Here is an 18,991-nt window from a genome sequence, read left to right on the forward strand (position 1 = left end):
AATTGCCCATGTATTTATCTTTATTGAGATATTTATTTCTCCATACAGCTTTGAGTTACTGTCTGGTGTTCTGTGATTCACCTCACAGGACTCTATTGAGCATTTCTTTCAGGACAGGTCTAGTGGTAATGAACTCCCTCAAATTTTATTTATCTGGGAATGTCTTGATTCCTCCCTCACTTTTGAAGGATATAGGATTCCTGGTTGACAGTTTTTTTTTCCTTTAGCATTTTGAATATATGGGGCCCCTGTCTTATGACCTCCAAAGTTTATGATAATAAATCTGCTGATAATCTTATTGAGAATCCCTTGTATATGATGATTTGCTTCTTTTGTTACTTGTAAGATTTACTCTTTATCTTTCAAAAGTTGAATTATATTGTGTTGGTGTGGGTGTCTTTGAATTCATCTTACTTGGACTTTACTGAGCTTCTTGAATGTTTATATTGATGTCTTTCATTAGGTTTAGGAAGTGTTCAGCCACTATTTTTGCAAATATGCTCTCTACCCCTTTCTTCTATTTTGAGACTCCCACAACACGTATGTTGACTCTTTGATGGTGTCCTACTGATCCATTATGTTCTGCTCATTTTTTTCAATCTTTTTTTCTTTCTGTTTCTGAGATTTGACCATTTCCACTGTCCTAGCTTCAAGTTCAGGAATGCTTTCTTCCGCTTGTTCAAGTCTGTCTTTGGATTGTTGTAGTGAATTTTTCATTTCATGGATTTTTAAAAAGATTTAAAGTAATCCCTCACCCAACATGGGGCTTGAACTTACAATCCCAAGATCAAGAGTTGCATGCTCCTCTGACTAAGCCAGCCAGATGCCCCACGAATTTTCTACTTCAATTTTCATACTTTTCAGTTCTAGATTTCTTTTTGGTTTCTTTCTAGGGTTACTGTTCCTTTTTTTCATATTTCCATTTTGTTCCTACATTATTTTCTTGAGTTTCTTCAAATCTTCCTTCAGTTCTTTGAGCATCTTAAAGACTATTGTTTTAAAGTCTTTGTCTAGTAGATCTACTATCAGGTCTTTTTCAGGACAGTTTCTGTTTTGTTTTTTCCCTTTCAATGGGTTCTACTTTCCTCTTCTTTGCATATCTTGTGGTTTTTGTTGCTGTCGAAAATTGGACATTTAGGACACCTGGGTGGCTCAGTGGTTGAGTGTCTGCCTTTGGCTCAGGTCATGATCCCAGGGTCCCAGGGTCGAGTCCCACATCGGGCTCTCTGCAGGGAGCCTACCTCTCCTTCTGCCTATGTCTCTGCCTCTCTCTGTGTGTCTCTCATGAATGAATAAATAAAATGTTAAAAAAGAAAGAAAGAAAACTGGACATTTGAATCCAATAATGTGGTAATGCTGGAAATCAGATTTTCCCTCTTTCCCAGGGTTTGGTGTTTTTTGTTATCTTGTTATTTTTATTTTTTTAAGATTTATTTATTTATTTATGAGAGAGAGAGAGAGAGAGAGGCAGGCAGAGACACAGGCAGAGGGATAAGCAGGCTCCATGCCAGGAGCCTGACGCGGGATTTGATTCCGGGGTCCAGGATTGTGCCCTGGGCCAAAGGCAGGCGCCAAACCGCTGAGCCACCCAGGGATCCCCTTGTTATTTTTTTAAATTGTAGGCTGTCTCTGTGCTGAAGATTATTAACCTGAGGTGTAAATTTAAGTTCTTCTCAGGTCTTTTTCAAACCTTTCCCTGGGCATGCATGGATCATTTTCTAATTTTTTCCTTATATGCAAGTGTTTTTGAATGTCCTAGTCTTTAATGTCTGGCTCTCAAATGGAGTAAAAAGAAGAAGGTGGGAGAGGAGTAAGTGGCACTGGCCCTTTAGATCCTCAGAAGTCCCTTCAACCTGAGGGAGATGGAGTTGCAACAGCAATGGCAGCCTACTTCTGCACCTCTGATTAGAAGCAGCAGTGACCAGAGCTCAGATTATCACCATTTGGATTTGGAAGACAGGGTCTTTTTTACTCTCCCTAGCTTTCATCAACTGTGTACAAGCTGCTGTAGGTACCAACTGTGTCAAGCCTCATTTATAAAATCTTTTTCTTTTTGTAATTCCAGCTTGATACATATTGTGTTTCATATGTTCATGAGTCTTTTTCTGCTCTCTGTGTTCTGATTCACAGTATATTATCTCTGTACCAGTAACTTAATTATAATAACTTCTTAGTAAGTCTTGATAACTAGCAAAGTAAGTCTCCTTATGTTATTCAAAGCATTCTTAGTTATACTTGGCCCTCTGCACTTATACTACATTTTGGAATCAGTGTAAAAGTTCTTCAAAAAGCCTTGCTGAGATTCTGTGTGAAATTGCATTTAATACTAACATTTAATATTAGTTTAAGGAGATTTCCCATCTCTAAAATATCAAGTTTTCTCATCCATTTGTTACTCAAAAAAATTTTATGATTTTACACATCTTTTGTTTGATTTGCCCCTAGATACCTGAAATACTTTGTAGCTATTGTAAAATGGTACCTCTTTAAAAATTAGCTTCCAACTATATGTTGTGGGCATATAGACAAATAATTAACTTTTGGATATTCATCTTGTATTCTTCAATTGTATCGAATTCTCTCCTACCAATGGCCTGTGCTTAATCCTCTTTGATTTTCTTTTTTTTTTTAATTTTTATTCATTTATGATAGTCACACAGAGAGAGAGAGAGAGGCAGAGACATAGGCAGAGGGAGAAGCAGGCTCCATGTACCAGGAGCCCGACGTGGGATTCGATCCCGGGTCTCCAGGATTGCACCCTGGGCCAAAGGCAGGTGCTAAACCGCTGCGCCACCCAGGGATCCCAATCCTTTTTGATTTTCAATATTGGAGTCTTCTGCAGATAATGACTGTTTGGTTTTTTCATTTCCAATATACAGTGTGTGTGTGTGTGTGTGTGTGTGTGTGTGTGTGTCTGTGTCAGTGTCGGTGTTTTGTCTTTAACAGCATTGGTCAAGATAGGATAGAGTGTAATGGTGGAAAGGAAGTGTAAAAATATTATTACTCAGTTCTGAATTATAGTTTCTGAGTTCTTCTTTGACCTATGAATTATTTGGAGTTTATTTTTACAAAATAGTAACTGTATAGACTTTTTTGCTTATTTTTCATTACTGATTTCTATTTTTATGATAGTGAGTTCAGGAATTGGTCATTATTGGTTTTTTGTATTTATTAAATCTTGCATTATAGCTTAGTGTATGATCAATATTCATAAATGTTCAATCTGTCCTTGGAAAGATGGTGTATTCTCCAACTTTGTGAATTTGTCAATCTCTTCTTATAATTCTGTCAATTTTGGGTTTATATGTTTGAGATTATGTAGTTAGGTTAAAAAGAGGTTCAGAAATGTACCTTTGTGAGAAAAATGTTCCTTTTATTATAGCCTCTTATCTCTCTCTCTCTTTTTTTTAAAAAGATTTATTTATTCAGAGAGAGAGAGAGAGAGAGGCAGAGAGAGAAGCGGACTCCATGCAGGGAGCCCAACGTGGGACTCGATCCCTGGTCTACCAGGATCACTGCAGACGGCGCTAAACCGCTGCACCACCAGGGCTGCCCTAGCCTCTTATCTCTAATGATACTTTCTGCCTTTTAGTTTTTCCTGATACTAAAATAACTACACCAGCTTTCTTTTGGGTAATATTTGCCTAATAAACCGTTTTCCCTCCCTCTGGTCTCAATCTTTCAGGTGCTTCAGTTTGGGTGTGTTTCTCATAAATATCATTAAGGTACATTTTTCTTATTTCCACCTCATCTGTGATCTCTGCCTTCCAGTGGTAACTACTCTGTGTGCAGTTAAGGTAACTATGGATATGTATGTGTTCATTTGTGTGACCTACTTTGTACTTTGTACTTCTTATTTTTTTTTATTTATTTGATTTAAAAGCTCTTTTTAAAAAATATTTATTTGAGAGAGAGAGTGAGAGAGAGAACATGAGTGGTGTTGGGGAGGGACAGAAGCATAGGGAGAAGCAGACTCCCCACCAAGCAGAAAGCCTGATTCGAGGCTTGATCCTAGGACCCAAAGATCATGACTTGAGCCCAAGGAAGACGGTTAATTGACTGAATCACCCGGGAAACTCCCCCCCCCCCCAAATTCTTATCTTTGGTTGGATTGATTGAGTTTTCATTATATCCCTTCCTCCACTTCCACCTTATCTTAAAGGTTTGAGGTTTTATTCTCCCTCCATATTTAACATTCATTTTGACTTATCTGAAATTAATTACTATCTCTCATTTAGTCTTGAATAATATCAAAACCTTAAAATGCTTTAATCCAAACATCCCTCCTATCTTTTTTTAAAAGATTTTATTTATTTATTTATTCATGAGAGGCACAGAGAGAGAAGCAGAGACATAGGCAGAGGGAGAAGCAGACTCCCTGCAGAGAGTGCAATGTGGGACTCCATTCCTGGACTCTGGGATCACGACCTGAGCCTAAGGCAGATGCTTCACCGACTGAGCCACCCAGGCGCCCTGTGCTATTGTTTTTAAATAGTCAGCTCTGATTTAGTTGCCACATAGTTACCAATTACTTTGTTCAACAGTTTTTCTTACATTTCTCTCTTCCAAATTTTTTTTTCTGAAATAAATCCTGTAGTATTTCTTTCAGTGAAAATCTTTATATAGTGGTATTCTTTTAGTCTCTTAAGGAAAAAAATAAACCCTCTTCTCTCCCTCATCGTTGTACTGACATTTAGCTGGAAAGGGAATTCCAGATGGACCTTTATTATCTCTCAACAGAAAAATCCAATTATATCCCTTTATAGAGAGATTACGGTGTGCCACAGCCAGTTAGTTAGCAGAAGAACTGAGCTCAAGCCCATGCCCATGTAGAACTACAACTTAGCTCTTAGCCAAATCCTTTGTATTTGGATTCACCAAAGAATACATAATTTGAATAATAACAAACTGTATCTATGTCATGATAACACATAGGCAACATTTAAAATAAAATATCCAATCCAGCTCAGTAAGTGTTTTTAGGAACTTCTCATATGCTAAGCAGTGTGGGGGCACCAAAGTATCGGTTCTTTGGTAGAGAGAAGTGCAGTCCCGTTAGAGAAGTAGGAAGTGTCCAGTAGCTTTTATTACATTGTGCTTTAGCATCCTGGCCAGTGTTCTGGGCTTCCCGGTACTTGCAAGTAGAAAACACATAAGATCCTCTTTTTTTTCCCTGTTGGAAAGTATTATATTTAGTGAAGTGAAGATGTCAGTATTCATAATAGAGAAGAGGTTGCATAAGCCAAGACTGCCTTCATGTTGATAAAAAAAAAAAAAAGCCTTATTTCACTTGTAGTCATAAACACTACTCCAGTGAAAAAGGGACACTTTTCTCTCCTTTTTGCCTTCTTGGTTGCACAATCATCATCAGTTAAAATGAAGTAGCTCTTATATAGTCAAGGAGAAAAGAAAAAGAGAAATCCAACATACACAGCCTAGACAATTTCATCCAGCACCACTGGGCCGAGATTGGCCTCCCCCTTACACCTGCCACTACTCCAATTACCTTAGCCCCGATCCTGACCCCTGGCTTTGCTGGATTGAAGGTTCGCTTGACCATGGAGCTTGGTGAGAAGAGAACGTTGAATAGAAAGTTAAAAAGAGAGGCACCGGGCAGCCCCAGTGGTGCAGTGGTTTAGCGCTGCCTGCAGCCCAGGGCGTGATCCTGGAGTCCCGGGATCGAGTCCCGCGTTGGGCTCTCTGCATGGAGCCTGTTTCTCTCTCTGCCTGTGTCTCTGCCTCTCTCTCTCTGCATCTCTGTGAATAAATAAATAAAATCTCAAAAAAAAAAAAAAAAAAAGAGTGGCGCCTGGGTGGCTCGGTCAATGAAACCTCTTCCTTTGACTCAGGTCATGATCCCTGGAACTCAGCAGGAAGTCTGCTTCTCCCTCTCCTCTGCCTGCCACTATCCCTGCCTGTGCTCTCTCTCTTCTCTCTCTCTCTCATTCTCTCTGACAAAAAAAAAAAAAGAAAGAAAGAAAGAAAATTAAAAAGGTGGAGAGGACTGCCTCTCCCTTTTCATCATCATAGATGGGGTTGACTAACACTGTGGTGTGTCCTTGCTGGCTGATAGCCAATCTAAGGCCTCAGCTTTTCAAACAGCAGCAGCTCATCAAACTGGAATATGCCCCTATGGGTCTGCTTCCTGGTGCTTCTCTCTAATCATCTTATTCTGAAAGGGGTTCCTTTCTTCCTAGTGGGAAACAAAAAAAAGTCCTGCCTCTGGAATTAACATGGAGGAGGTCTTGCTTGTTCTAGAAGTTGACTACACTCGCCTCTCAAGCATGCTCTGGTTGGCCTGACTGGCACAGCACATGTGCTGGCCAGCCAAAGTGGAGCCGCGGAGGGCTGGTTGGGTGTTCTGGAGAACTCGGGCTAGCAGATCAGCAGAGAGAAGATGCAGCTCATCTTGCTTGAACTTTGCTTCCAACTCTCCAGCAGCTTCCCGATATTGCTCAGTGGTGACTTTGTAGGATTCTGAGTTGCTCTCCTTTGCTTCAGCCAACAGCTCTTTGCAGAACAAGTCCTGCATTTCTCTTCCATTTGCTTCTCCAGGTGCTTGGCCTTGGCCTTCGCCAGGTGCTTGGCCTCTTCACTTGATACCCTCTCCCGAGGAATAGCCCTGCTTAATTGCTCAGTGGCAAAAGCCCTCCCTGCACTCAGCCCTTCACCTCACTTTAGTTGTTTCAAGATTTCAGGCTCTTTCTTGGCTTCCTCCAATGCCAGCTCCCTCAGCTATTCTTCTTGAAGATTCTTCATCAGAAACAGTCATCATAAGCTGCAGGGTACGGCTAAGACTTCGAACCAGATGGGGGGGGTTTCCCTCATACAATTGATCACATTTCCAAAACTCAGATGCCCCTGCACCATGGTGGTGTTCTTATTCTTACCCGCTTCAAAGGTGACCTGGTGGGTGCTTGCGGTCCTGCCCGTGGCTCCTGCTTCTGCCCCTGCAGAGACCATGAGCACTTCAGGCACCTTGTGCACACACACGTCTGGAAATGCCTGGATGCTTCCCTTACACAGCAGGAGCAAGGCCATGACTCCTCAAAAGGCTCTCTTTGGGTCATCAATGTCCTTTTATAATGATAGCCCTCTGTAGTGCATATGCAGACTGGGTGGGGAACACCCAGAAAGTAAGCCTGAGACAACGATGTGCACACAGCTTCATAGTTTATTTTGAAAGCGAGTGATTCCAGAGAGTGCAGAAGAGGAGAGCTGATGCAAGTGTGCATGCTCAAGTTGATCACTGGGTCTCTGTATTATTCAGGGTTCTCCAGAGAAGCAAACAGAATGAAGAGATTTATTTTAAATAATTGGCTTATGTCATTATGGAAGTCCCAAAATCTGCAATGTGGGCTGGCAGGCTCGAGACCCTGGAGAGCCCATGGTAGAGATGAAGTCCAAAGGCAGTCTGTTGGAGAATTCCTTCTTGCTCCAGAAGGCCAGTCTTTGTTCTGTTTGGAACTTCAACTGATTGGATGAGGTCTACCCACATTATGGATGGCACCTTCATAAAATTCACTGTTTTAATGTAAATCTCATCCAAGACACTGTCCATCATAGGCTCGATCCCCTGGTGCCTACTAGAAGTGTGTAGAGTGTGCCTCAGACAGTACAACTCTGGACAGAGGGAGCATTTGTTTGCTGGTGCTCCCCATCCTATGGCCAAGACTTGTCCTGTGGGATGTTAACTTACATCTCTTGGTTGTGGATGCGTGAATACTGGACAGGTTCTCACACGTGTCCCACAGTGCGGTGTCAGGGCAAGCCTGGAGCAGAAGGCCAGAGATACCTGGGGCAGCAGCTCAGCCGGGAGCATCCGGCTGCACCTGTAGGGATGGGTCCGCCACAGCTGTGGCTGGAGTAAAAGGTGGGACGAGAGGATAGGAGGCAGGGTGTAAGAGACGCCTAATTCCTGCTAAGTCCCTCACTCCCTGAACGCCCTACTTCTCCACTTTCTGCAAGAGGGTCTTAGACTTACCGTTTTACCCACACATTGAAGAAAGCATTTACCTTCCCATCACCCTCTGGGAGTCCTTACTGTCTTCTCTATGTCCTAATGACCCTCCTCTGTCCATTGCTGTCACTGTGTCCTATAATCCTTAGGACCACACCGTCCTGCAATCCCCAGCTGCCACGAGGCCTTTGAGGGCAAGGACCTGCCCCTGGGCTCCATTTTCCCATGTCCTTGGTTCTTATTAATTGCCTAATAAGTGTGGTTGGAGCAGATGGAACAGGTTTTTCCTTCTGATTCTAATATTCTCTCACTGCCGGGGCGTTCTCACAGGGCATTTATTGCTCTGTGGCTGTGCCTTAGCTCAGCCCCTTAACCACTGTGGCCCCATTTTCTCATACATGACACAAGAGAAATGTTATTACACAAAGGTTTGTTGCTGGGTGAAATGAAGTGGTCGGTGTAAAAGCCCTGTAAAGCAAAGCACGGGCTCAGGCTGTGACTGTGACCATGGCCATGGCCGAGGGGGCCAGTTGGCCCCTGAATGAAATCTGCTCTCTGCATCTTCCGCAGGACTCAATGTGTCATGGGGCCTGGGTGGGAAATGACACTTCCCATCTCCTTTGTTGCTGGCATGGCCTGGTGGTCAATGCAGGGATGTGTGCAGACACTGTGGTACAACTTCTAGATTGTCCCCGACATGGAAGATGAGCCCTAGCCCCGAAGTGGCACTCCTTGCCCTTCTTACAAGCTGCAGTGTGAGTGTGCTTGCCACCCACACTTGATCCTGGGAGGAAGACAATACGCTCGGGGCGATGAGATGGAACGGGGCTGGGACACCATCCTGGATCTGGGGACTGTTAGGTGACCGGGTAATAAGTCGGAGGAATCGGGGGCTATGTTATACAGGTAGGTGGACTATCCTTGCTTTTCCTGCATTCATGTAGAATAATTCTAGACAAAAACGTTGGTTCCATATCAAACCATGTGCTTCGTGAAGCCTTGGGCAAAGGAGGTAGAGCTGATATAATGAAATCTTTGCTCTCCTGGCTGCAGCCTTGGTCAGGTCTCTGTGCGGCTCAGCATTTATTAACCAGAGTCTACCTGTAAGTTGGAGCTGAAGCAATTTTCCTTGAGAGCAAAAGCCCCAGGGCTCTTAGACCAAGCTAAGCTCAATTCCAGTGTTATTATAACGGAGGAGCGAAGTTCCTGAATCTTTCTGAGTCCCCAATGATGATAATGATTATTTAACATCTGTTTAACGAGGGCACTGCTCTCTACCACCCAAGTGTTCCCAGGTCACCTGTCACTGAGACTAAAGGGTCTAGCATATGCCTGGGCATTTCGTACAATTCACAGATACTAATTTCTGCCTTTTGTCTTCCTTGCTCAGAAAATATTTGGGGAAGGCTTTATTGAAAAATTGTTCTTGAATTACCTTATGATCCCACTTTCTCAGACAGTACTTGAGGCTCCCTTCAAAATGGATGTGATTTATAAATAAAGGTTGCCAAATGCTTTTGCAGTCCTTTTAGGGCATGTTATTTCTGATCCTAAGATACGTGTGTGGCGGGGTGGGAGGGACGCAGGGTAGATTTAATCCATTATGAAAGAGAAGGTGCTAAAAGATGCACAGTCTGGGAGAACTGGGCTCTGGCAGGGAGCTCAGGGCCCCTGTGGCAGCTTCCAGAGTCAGGTATCTCTCCTGTGGAATCTCCTTCCTGCCCCCCCTCATCTTCCCCTGCACCCCCAGCTCCCATCCGACAGTAATGGAGAGTTATAGCTTCTTCTCTCTGCTTTGCACCGTGCATGGATGTTGCAGGCTGGCAGCAGCAAAGCTCTGAGAACCACTTGTAGTGCACAGGGACCTTCACTCATTCACCACCTGCAGGGCGGCCCTAGACTGATTTGGGTGTCTTCCAGTCCTTGCCCTCCACCCCGCCCTAAGCCTCTTACAATATTGCTTGGACCCAGGGAACTAATTCCTTCAAATCTGGTTTTGTGCCTGGTACCTGATGTTCAATGAGCATTCCATGTATTTGAACCCAATCCTGTGACCTGGTCAACTCATGTTATATCCTTGCCCTTCCTTCCATTGCCTTCTCTGCGACATGAGGGACTTTGAACAAGATGCTCTAAGCTGCCTTGCAGCTCTAAAGTTCTAATACTCAACACGGAATGCCACTTTCCCATAGCTTCTACTCTCCAGCTACTCCTTCCACCCACATTCCTCATCTCAGCCCAAAGACAACTGTCAGCATGGCCTAGGGCTCGGGGATACATATCTAGACTTAGCGGAAACTGAGATCACTCCCGTTTCTTTCTTTTACATACAAGACTATAATCATGATTCTTAACACTTGACTACTTGTTGATGAGCTGGAGGTCCCCAAGACTGCTCTCAGGTTCAAAATTTGCTTGAGTCACAGAACTCAGAAAAATGCTTGTGCTCATGGTCACAGTTTGTTACCGTGAAAGGATACAGATTAAAATTGGCTGAGGTGGGGGCACCTGGGTGGCTCCGTTGGTTGGGTAGACCACTTTTTTTTTTTTTTTTTTTTTGCTTTTTCTTGTAAGTACAATCTTAACATTTGTTTTTTTTAATTTATTTTTTATTGGTGTTCAATTTACTAATATACAGAATAACCCCCAGTGCCCGTCACCCATTCACTCCCACCCCCCGCCCTCCTCCCCTTCTACCACCCCTAGTCCGTTTCCCAGAGTTAGCAGTCTTTACGTTCTGTCTCCCTTTCTGATATTTCCCACACATTTCTTCTCCCTTCCCTTATAGTCCCTTTCACTATTATTTATATTCCCCAAATGAATGAGAACATATAATGTTTGTCCTTCTCCGATTGACTTATTTCACTCAGCATAATACCCTCCAGTTCCATCCACATTGAAGCAAATGGTGGGTATTTGTCATTTCTAATGGCTGAGGAATATTCCATTGTATACATAAACCACATCTTCTTTATCCACTCATCTTTCGATGGACACTGAGGCTCCTTCCACAGTTTGGCTATTGTGGCCATTGCTGCTCTAAACATCGGGGTGCAGGTGTCCCGGCGTTTCATTGCATCTGTATCTTTGGGGTAAATCCCCAACAGTGCAATTGCTGGGTCGTAGGGCAGGTCTATTTTTAACTCTTTGAGGAACCTCCACACAGTTTTCCAGAGTGGCTGCACCAGTTCACATTCCCACCAACAGTGTAAGAGGGTTCCCTTTTCTCTGCATCCTCTCCAACATTTGTGGTTTCCTGCCTTGTTAATTTTCCCCATTCTCACTGGTGTGAGGTGGTATCTCATTGTGGTTTTGATTTGTATTTCCCTGATGGCAAGTGATGCGGAGCATTTTCTCATGTGCGTGTTGGCCATGTCTATGTCTTCCTCTGTGAGATTTCTCTTCATGTCTTTTGCCCATTTCATGATTGGATTGTTTGTTTCTTTGGTGTTGAGTTTAATAAGTTCTTTATAGATCTTGGAAACTAGCCCTTTATCTGATATGTCATTTGCAAATATCTTCTCCCATTCTGTAGGTTGTCTTTTAGTTTTGTTGACTGTATCCTTTGCTGTGCAAAAGCTTCTTATCTTGATGAAGTCCCAATAGTTCATTTTTGCTTTTGTTTCTTTTGCCTTCGTGGATGTATCTTGCAAGAAGTTACTGTGGCCGAGTTCAAAGAGGGTGTTGCCTGTGTTCTCCTCTAGGATTTTGATGGAATCTTGTCTCACATTTAGATCTTTCATCCATTTTGAGTTTATCTTTGTGTATGGTGCAAGAGAGTGGTCTAGTTTCATTCTTCTGCATGTGGATGTCCAATTTTCCCAGCACCATTTATTGAAGAGACTGTCTTTCTTCCAATGGATAGTCTTTCCTCCTTTATCGAATATTAGTTGACCATAAAGTTCAGGGTCCACTTCTGGGTTCTCTATTCTGTTCCATTGATCTATGTGGGTAGACTACTCTTGATTCTGGCTCAGGCCATGACCTCAGAGTCCTGGAATCCAGCACCACATTGGGCTCTTCATTCAGTGGGGAGTCTACTTGAGGATTCTCTCCCTCTCCCTCTGCCCCTCCTCTAAAATACATAAGTCTTTTAAAAAACCAAAATTGGCAAAGGTAATAGGTGTTGCAGACATCCCAGAGAGACCAAGTGTGGAGCTTCCAGTTGCCCTCTCTCAGTGGAGCCCTGTGGATGGTCCCTATTCTCCCAGCAAGGGTGGTGGAGGGAAGTGGGTGGATCTGACAGACATTTAATCTGATTTAAGGAGGTAGAATTGGTAAAATTTCAGGATTGCAGGAAAGGAAAGTCAAGGATAACCCCCATTTTTCTAATTATGATGAAGGGAACATCAGAGGGGCCTGGATCCGGGGAGGAGATGAAGACAGTGAGTTCAGTTTTGAACATACTGGTGTGAGGTGCCTGCGACACCTCCCTGGAGCGGATAAATTGCCTAGAGGTGGAATTCAGGGTGAGAAGGCATGTTCTTGAGGAGCTCCAATGGCTCCAATCCCTGGAGGCTGGTAGGAGATGGGATGCAGGCAGAGAGCTAGGAGAAGGCATCTAGTGTCCCAAGAAAGGGCATGGTCAGGGGTCTTGAACCTGCAGAGGGATTGCCTTAGACAAAAATTATACAACATCAATTAGGCCTAGCAAAATAATTGGTCATGGGTGACGCTAAAAACAAACAAACATTTTGGAAAAGGGAAGGTTGACTTTAGTGCTTTGGAATGGAGTGTGAGATGAGCAGAGAAGCTGCAGAAAGCTGGCTCCGGCCACTTTACGGAGGAGGTTCAGCTGGGAACAGATGTGCAGAGTTTGCGAAATAGCTGGAGGGACAGTGTAGGGCAGGAGTGGGTTTTTTTGTATGTTTGTTCTTAAAAGTGGAGGAGCCCTGAGCATGTTCACATGCATCAGGGAAGAATCTAAGGGGAGGCTGAAGAGAAAGGGGGAGCGAGACTAGAATGTGGTTCTTGAAAAGGTGAGGGCTGGAGGGGGAGCCCAGGAGAGCAGAGCAGGAAGGAGGGGGGAGGATGCTCACAGGCCCAGAAGAGTTCGGGTGGTACCCCCCCACCCCAAGCCATGAGAGGGAGCCGTGGGAGCCACTTTTCTGTTCAGTTCAACGCAGCAAACTCCTGCTGACTTGTGCCAGATGCTGTACTATGTGCCGTGATACGAGTGCGAATGGATCTAAGGCTCCTGGGAGTCCTGAGAGGAGCGGGGGAGACAGGCCCCCATGACCAGAGCTAACCTTTGTGGAGCTTGGGCTTGGGGCCCGGTGGCATTTCACTCCCACAGGAACCCCGGGGGGTGGGCAGCGGTGTGTTTCTATTTTAACAGACCAAGGGATGGAGGTGCAGAGAAATTGAATTAGCCCCTGAGCCTAACGGAAACTGTGGGTCTGGAGCGCGAGCCCAGGAAAACCACCGTGCAGGCCATGGTCCTCATGACAACGTCACGCACGAGCTCCTGTTCATAATCCAGGTCCCAGGAGAATGACTGGCCAAGATGCCATGCGCCTGCCTGGCTGTCACCACTTTTCTGGGGCAATCCTGGTTTAGTGTCATCCTCATCTTTTCCACAAGGGCAGTTCACTCACTTTCCTTCTGGCATCTCTTCCACTCCCGCTTACCCTTTATAATCCAGCCTGTTAGCCCTCTGCCTCTTCTCTGCAAAGCTGGTCTCTCTGTTTTATTTAATCCTTCTTGGTTTTCAGTGACAGTTATTTTCTGCATCCCAAACTAGGGCACAAAGGGTTTGTTTTAATTTAGCCATCTGTCTGGGAAATCTTAACAAAAGGCTCACAAAGAAGATGGTATGAGATTTTCATCTCCAGCCTGACCCTCTTCCCTGAACTCCAGTTGTATGCACAGCAGCAGTAGTTGGATGCCCAACAGATGCCTCAAACTTCCCAGCTCGAAGGCCCAAAGCCTGTTCTCCATCATTGACCCTACCTGCCTTGTCTGCTCTCCCCTGCAGTCCTCCCCTCTTAGCTACTGCTATCTCCATAGTGCCCGAGGTGTCTCCATAATGGTAACTCCGGGTGCATGGGATAAAACCTCCCTCCCCTTCTCTCTGACCCCTTGGATAATGGGCCCATGCATCCCATTGCATGTCTCCTCAAATTATGCATGTCCACAATCCAACCATGTGATGGTTAATTTTATGCCACTTTGGCTGATGGTACCCAGACATTTGGTCAAACACTAGTCTAGATGTTGCTGTGAAGGTGTTCTGTTTTTGTTTTTTTTTAAAGATGAGATTAACATTTAAATCAGTAGACTTTGAATAAAGCAGATTACTCTTCATAATGTGGTGGGCTTCATTTAATCAATTGAATGCCTTAAAAGGAAAAAACCTCAAAACCCCGACCTCCCCCAGGGAAGAGGGAATCCTACCTGCAACTTGCCTTTGGACTTGAGCTGGGTCTCTAGCCTGCTGGCTTTCTCTGCGGATTTGGGACTCCCCAGTTTCCATAATCATATAAACCATTTGCTTAACATAAATCTCTCTGGAGAAAGAAAGAATACTCACGACAGTCACAGTCCTCATTTCTGTGACTGTTCACGTGGTCGTACCTGGTGTTTACAACTACCTTCTGCTACTACCTAGTCCATATTCCCTGTACCCTCAGCAAGCACCTTAGCTTGTCATGGTTTCCTATCTGGTGATGATCCAAACCTTATTCCGGAATGATCTGGGCCATCATTAGTAGTCCTGCCTGAGTTGGGTTGTAGTCGATGACTCTAACTTAGTTTGTAGTGAGACTAAGAGACGCTCTAAGGGACCTCCTGTGTTCCAGACACACTCCTCCTCATCTCCATGGTGGGTAGTAGTCCAATTTCCCCTTGGTAGTCAGGATCAGTCACCCCAGCTGGCACAGTAACTTTCTTCTTTTTGCTGGTTGATTCAGAGGCACAAGGAGCCCAAAGTGGCCGGTGGCAGTCCTGACCTCTAGTTCACTAAAACCTTCATTGTGTCTCCTGGAGGAAGCATTCCTCCCGCCTTCCCACTCTATGACCTCTAGGCCAGCAGAACATGGGTCGCATTATAGGGAACAAAAATGTTTGCTAGTGGAACCTAGGGGTGATAGGGAGTGCTGTGTATGTCGGACCTTGAAGGATGCCTAAGAGCTGGCTGGCTGGAGACATGGCAGCAGAATGGCGTTCTACACAGAGGGGACTGCAGACATAAACGCATGGGGAGCTCCGAGGGGGCATATTCTGTCCATTTCCGTAGACAGTGAGGTGAGGACGAGCAGGCTGGGACGTGTGGTGAAGTCTCATAAGCTTTCTGTATGAAAATTCCACTTTATTACTAATTCAGAAAGCTTCACCTGGCTAGTTATTCAGAACTGACTCCCAATTTATTCAGATACAAGTGTTTTTTTTGGAAGCCCAGTGTTCTCTTTTTTTTGCTTTCCCCACCAACGTCTTCCCTTTGTGTTAATTTACATGGAATTAATCAAGTGGGGCTTTGGACATTTTTCTTACATACACACATCTATTTAAGACATGAACCAAATGACCCATTGATGCTACAAGATTAGTCAATGGATTATAGCATTTTAAAAAATAAACTTTAAATTTTGCAGTAATTTTAGATCTATACAAAATTTACAAGGATGATACAGAGAATTCATTTATGCCTTTCGCCCACTTCCCCCAACCTTACATAACCATGGTACATTTGTCAAAACGAGGATCAACATCAGTAGAGTATGGTTAATTATACTCCAGACTTTGTCCAGATTGCCCCTATTTCCACGCAAATGCCCCCTTTCTGTTCCAGGATCCAGTCCAGGATACCACGTTGGGCTGTTTTCCTTTCAGTTGTGGTAGTTTCTCAAATCTTTTCTTGTTTGTCATGAAGTAAGTAATTTTAAGGAGAATTTGAGAAACTACTGCCTGCTTCTCTCTATGCCTGTGTTTCTGCCTCTCTCTGTGTGTCTCTCATGAATAAATAAATAAAATTCTAAATAAAAGGAGAGAGAGAAGAGATAAACCTTCCTTTCGAAAGAATTCCAAATGATGTATAAAGATTCCCCCCCCACAGAGAGGTGGAGCTTAATTTCTTGCGCTGCCCCCTTGAGGTTGTGCTGGACTGGAACATCCAGATGACACCACCTTAGCCAAGTAGTTAACTGTTAACATCATTCGTACTAAGTCATGTTGAAATCCCATACTCCTGATCTGATGTGAGGAACTCCAGTCTAAACGTGATTCTAAATTGAGGGACATCTTAGTATAGTTTTAAAAAATCTTAGTATAGGGATGCCTGGGTGGCTCAGTGGTTGAGCGTCTGCCTTTGGCCTAGGATGTGGTCCCCAGGATCACATTGAGTCCCACATGGGGCTCCCTGCATGGAGCCTGCTTCTCCCTCTGCCTGTGTCTCTGCCTCTCTCTGTGTGTCTCTCATAAATAAATAAATAAAATTTAAAAAAATCTTAGTATAGTTTTGAACAGACTAAGCATTAAGTCTAATTATATTAAATGTTTAAATATGACAGAGTAGACAGCAATATATAGATTGTATTGATTGGTTTTTGCCCTTGTGAAAAAGAGAATTATCTATTTATATTAATATGTATTATAGTTGCCTTATTTTATTTTTAGAAAGATTTTATGTATTTGAGAGAGAGAGAGACAGAGAGAGGGAGAGCGCGCGTGCGTGCATGAGTTGGGGGAGGGGAGGGGTAAAGGGAAAGGGAGAAGCAGACTCCCTGCTGAGCAGGGAGCCCAATGTGGGGCTGGATCCCAGGACCCTGAGTTCATGACCTGAGCCCGAAGGGAGTTGCTTAACGAACTGAGCCACCCAGGTGCCCCCTGTAATTGCCTTATTTTATTTTATTTTATTTTATTTTGTTTTGTTTTATTTTATTTTAAGGATTTTATTTATTTATTCATGAGAGGCACAGAGAGAGAGAGGCAGAGACATAGGCAAAGAGAGAAGCAGGCTCCAAGCAGGGAGCCTGACTTGGGACCTGACCCTGGGCCTCCAAGATCACGCCCCGGGCCGAAGGCAGGCACCAAACCACTGAGCCATCCAGGGATCCCCTAATTGCCTTATTTTAAAGATGATATTTAAACAGCAGAAGCTGTTGCATGCTTAGTATATGAAAGCATATTCAGGAGTATAGTGTCCTATACTGAATATGTCCCTTAGCTCATTTTCAAATTTTGTTTTTCAGCTATATAATGATTTTTCCTTTGCCTATTCAAGCATTAAAAAAGGTGTGTTAGAATCTCCCAAATGTGCTGGGCAGTTGGTGAATTTCTCCTGGTAATCCTCTTAGATTTTGTTATGTATTTAGAAACTTTGCTATTAAATGCACACAAATTTAGATTTGTTCTATCTTCCTAATTATTCAGCTTGTCAAATTAACTAGTGATTGTGACTATCTTTATCTGTAGAAAAATTTTTGTTTGTATTGTGATAAAAGATACATAACATAAAATTTACCTTTTTGACCACTTTTGAGTGCAAGTTCACTGATGTAGTATGTTGTTCTGTGACTATGACTATCATCCATCTCTGGAACTCTTCATTTCCTAAACTGAAACTCTGTACTCACTAAAATAATAGTTCCCCACTCTCCCCTAGCTCCTGGAAACCATTGTTCTACTTTGTCTCTCTGAATTTGACTACTCTGGGTGCCTCGGATAGTGGGATCATATGATACTTTCCCCTTTGTGTCTGACGTATTTCACTTAGCATCATGTCTTCAAGGTTAATCCATGTTGTGCATGTATCAAAATTTCCTTCCTTTTTAAAGGCTGAAGTGTGTTTACTTATATATTTATTTAAATATAAAATATATGCTATTTATTTTAAAAATATGTATGTAAAAACACTTTTTACTTACCTGTTCATTTACTGATGGACAGTTCATTTACTGAGTGGCTCCCACCTTTGGACTATTATAATAGGTGTGAAGTGCCATCTCACAGTGGTTTTTGTAGTAATCTTTTTAATGAAAGTTCTATTTTTTCTGAAATGAACATACTAGCTTTCTTTTGGTGAGGCTTTGCCTGGTGTATATTTTTCCATACTTTATTTTCAACTCTTCTATAACCTGATGTTTTAGGTGAGTTTCTTGGAAGCAGTAAATTATTCATTTTTTTCTACTCATAGCCAATCTGACAACCTGTCTGTCTTTTAAGTAGACTGTTTAGTCCACTTATGTTTATTGTTGTATTGGCATAATGAGAGTTAATTATGGCATACTGTTTTGTATTTTCTATTTGTCCTGATTTTTAAATTAAAACTTTTCTCTTTTCTTGAATTCTTTGAGAATTTGTTTATTTATTTTTCATTACATAATGAATGCTGTTGTCAAGTTGTGAACTTGGTTTTTATACTTTTAATAATTAGCCTTGAAACTAGCACTTGAAATAAGTACACTTAACTTTATGAAATCTAAATTTAATATCTTACCATCCTTCCAAATAATATAAGGACATTATAACATTGTAACTCCAGTCCTCTCCTTTCTAGCTCACAGGCTATTGTTGTTGAGTATTTTAACTTAACCTCCCTCACCCCCAATATTAGTCCCTATTGTAGGGTATATTCTTTACTCATTATTCTTTCTGTTTCCTTCTATGTGTAGGGAGATTCACTAGCATAATATGTCTAGCCTTTCTCTGCCTGACCTGAACTAATGGGTAATTTTGGAAGGAAAAAGCTAGGCATGTGTAGCCTTGTCTTTTTTTGGAAGTGAGTTCCTCTCAGGAGGAAGACCAAAGATCCTTCTCCTCCACACTGTAAGTTTTACAAAGGCAGGTTCCCATGTACTTGACAGTAGGGAGGGCCAGGGTGTGGCTGGGGAATCTAGAGCTGCCTAAAAGCTGGCTGGGTAAGTTCTAAATCTGGGGTTCAGTATTATGAAATGTAATTGCCTAATATGTAATTGTAGATATAAGCTACATTTTCCAATATTAGTGTTTGTCAGTACTTACAGCAATACTCTGCATTTCTCTCTGACTTAAATTTTCTTGTTCACTGCCATTCACAATTCATGTATGGAAAAG

The 18,991-nt window shown here is 42.9% G+C and overlaps 1 protein-coding gene across 5 annotated transcripts in view; it reads left to right on the forward strand.

Annotated features, from left to right (window-relative positions):
- The window catches only part of KIAA0930 (KIAA0930 ortholog), a 103,354-nt gene that overhangs the window by 77,869 nt on the left and 6,494 nt on the right, over positions 1-18,991 (forward strand). Inside the window, exons 14-15 of one of the 5 annotated variants that reach the window (XM_077914140.1) lie at positions 3,686-3,797; positions 18,571-18,739. The exons of 1 other annotated variant lie outside the window; for it this stretch is intronic. The gene's annotated coding sequence lies outside the window, so the exon portion shown is untranslated. The remainder of the gene's footprint in view (positions 1-3,685; positions 3,798-18,570; positions 18,740-18,991) is intronic. 3 more of the 5 variants (XM_077914143.1, XM_077914138.1, XM_077914142.1) reach the window with 3 other exon arrangements.

Source organism: Canis aureus, chromosome 11 (assembly GCF_053574225.1).
Source record: "Canis aureus isolate CA01 chromosome 11, VMU_Caureus_v.1.0, whole genome shotgun sequence".
NCBI classification, from domain to species: domain Eukaryota; kingdom Metazoa; phylum Chordata; class Mammalia; order Carnivora; family Canidae; genus Canis; species Canis aureus.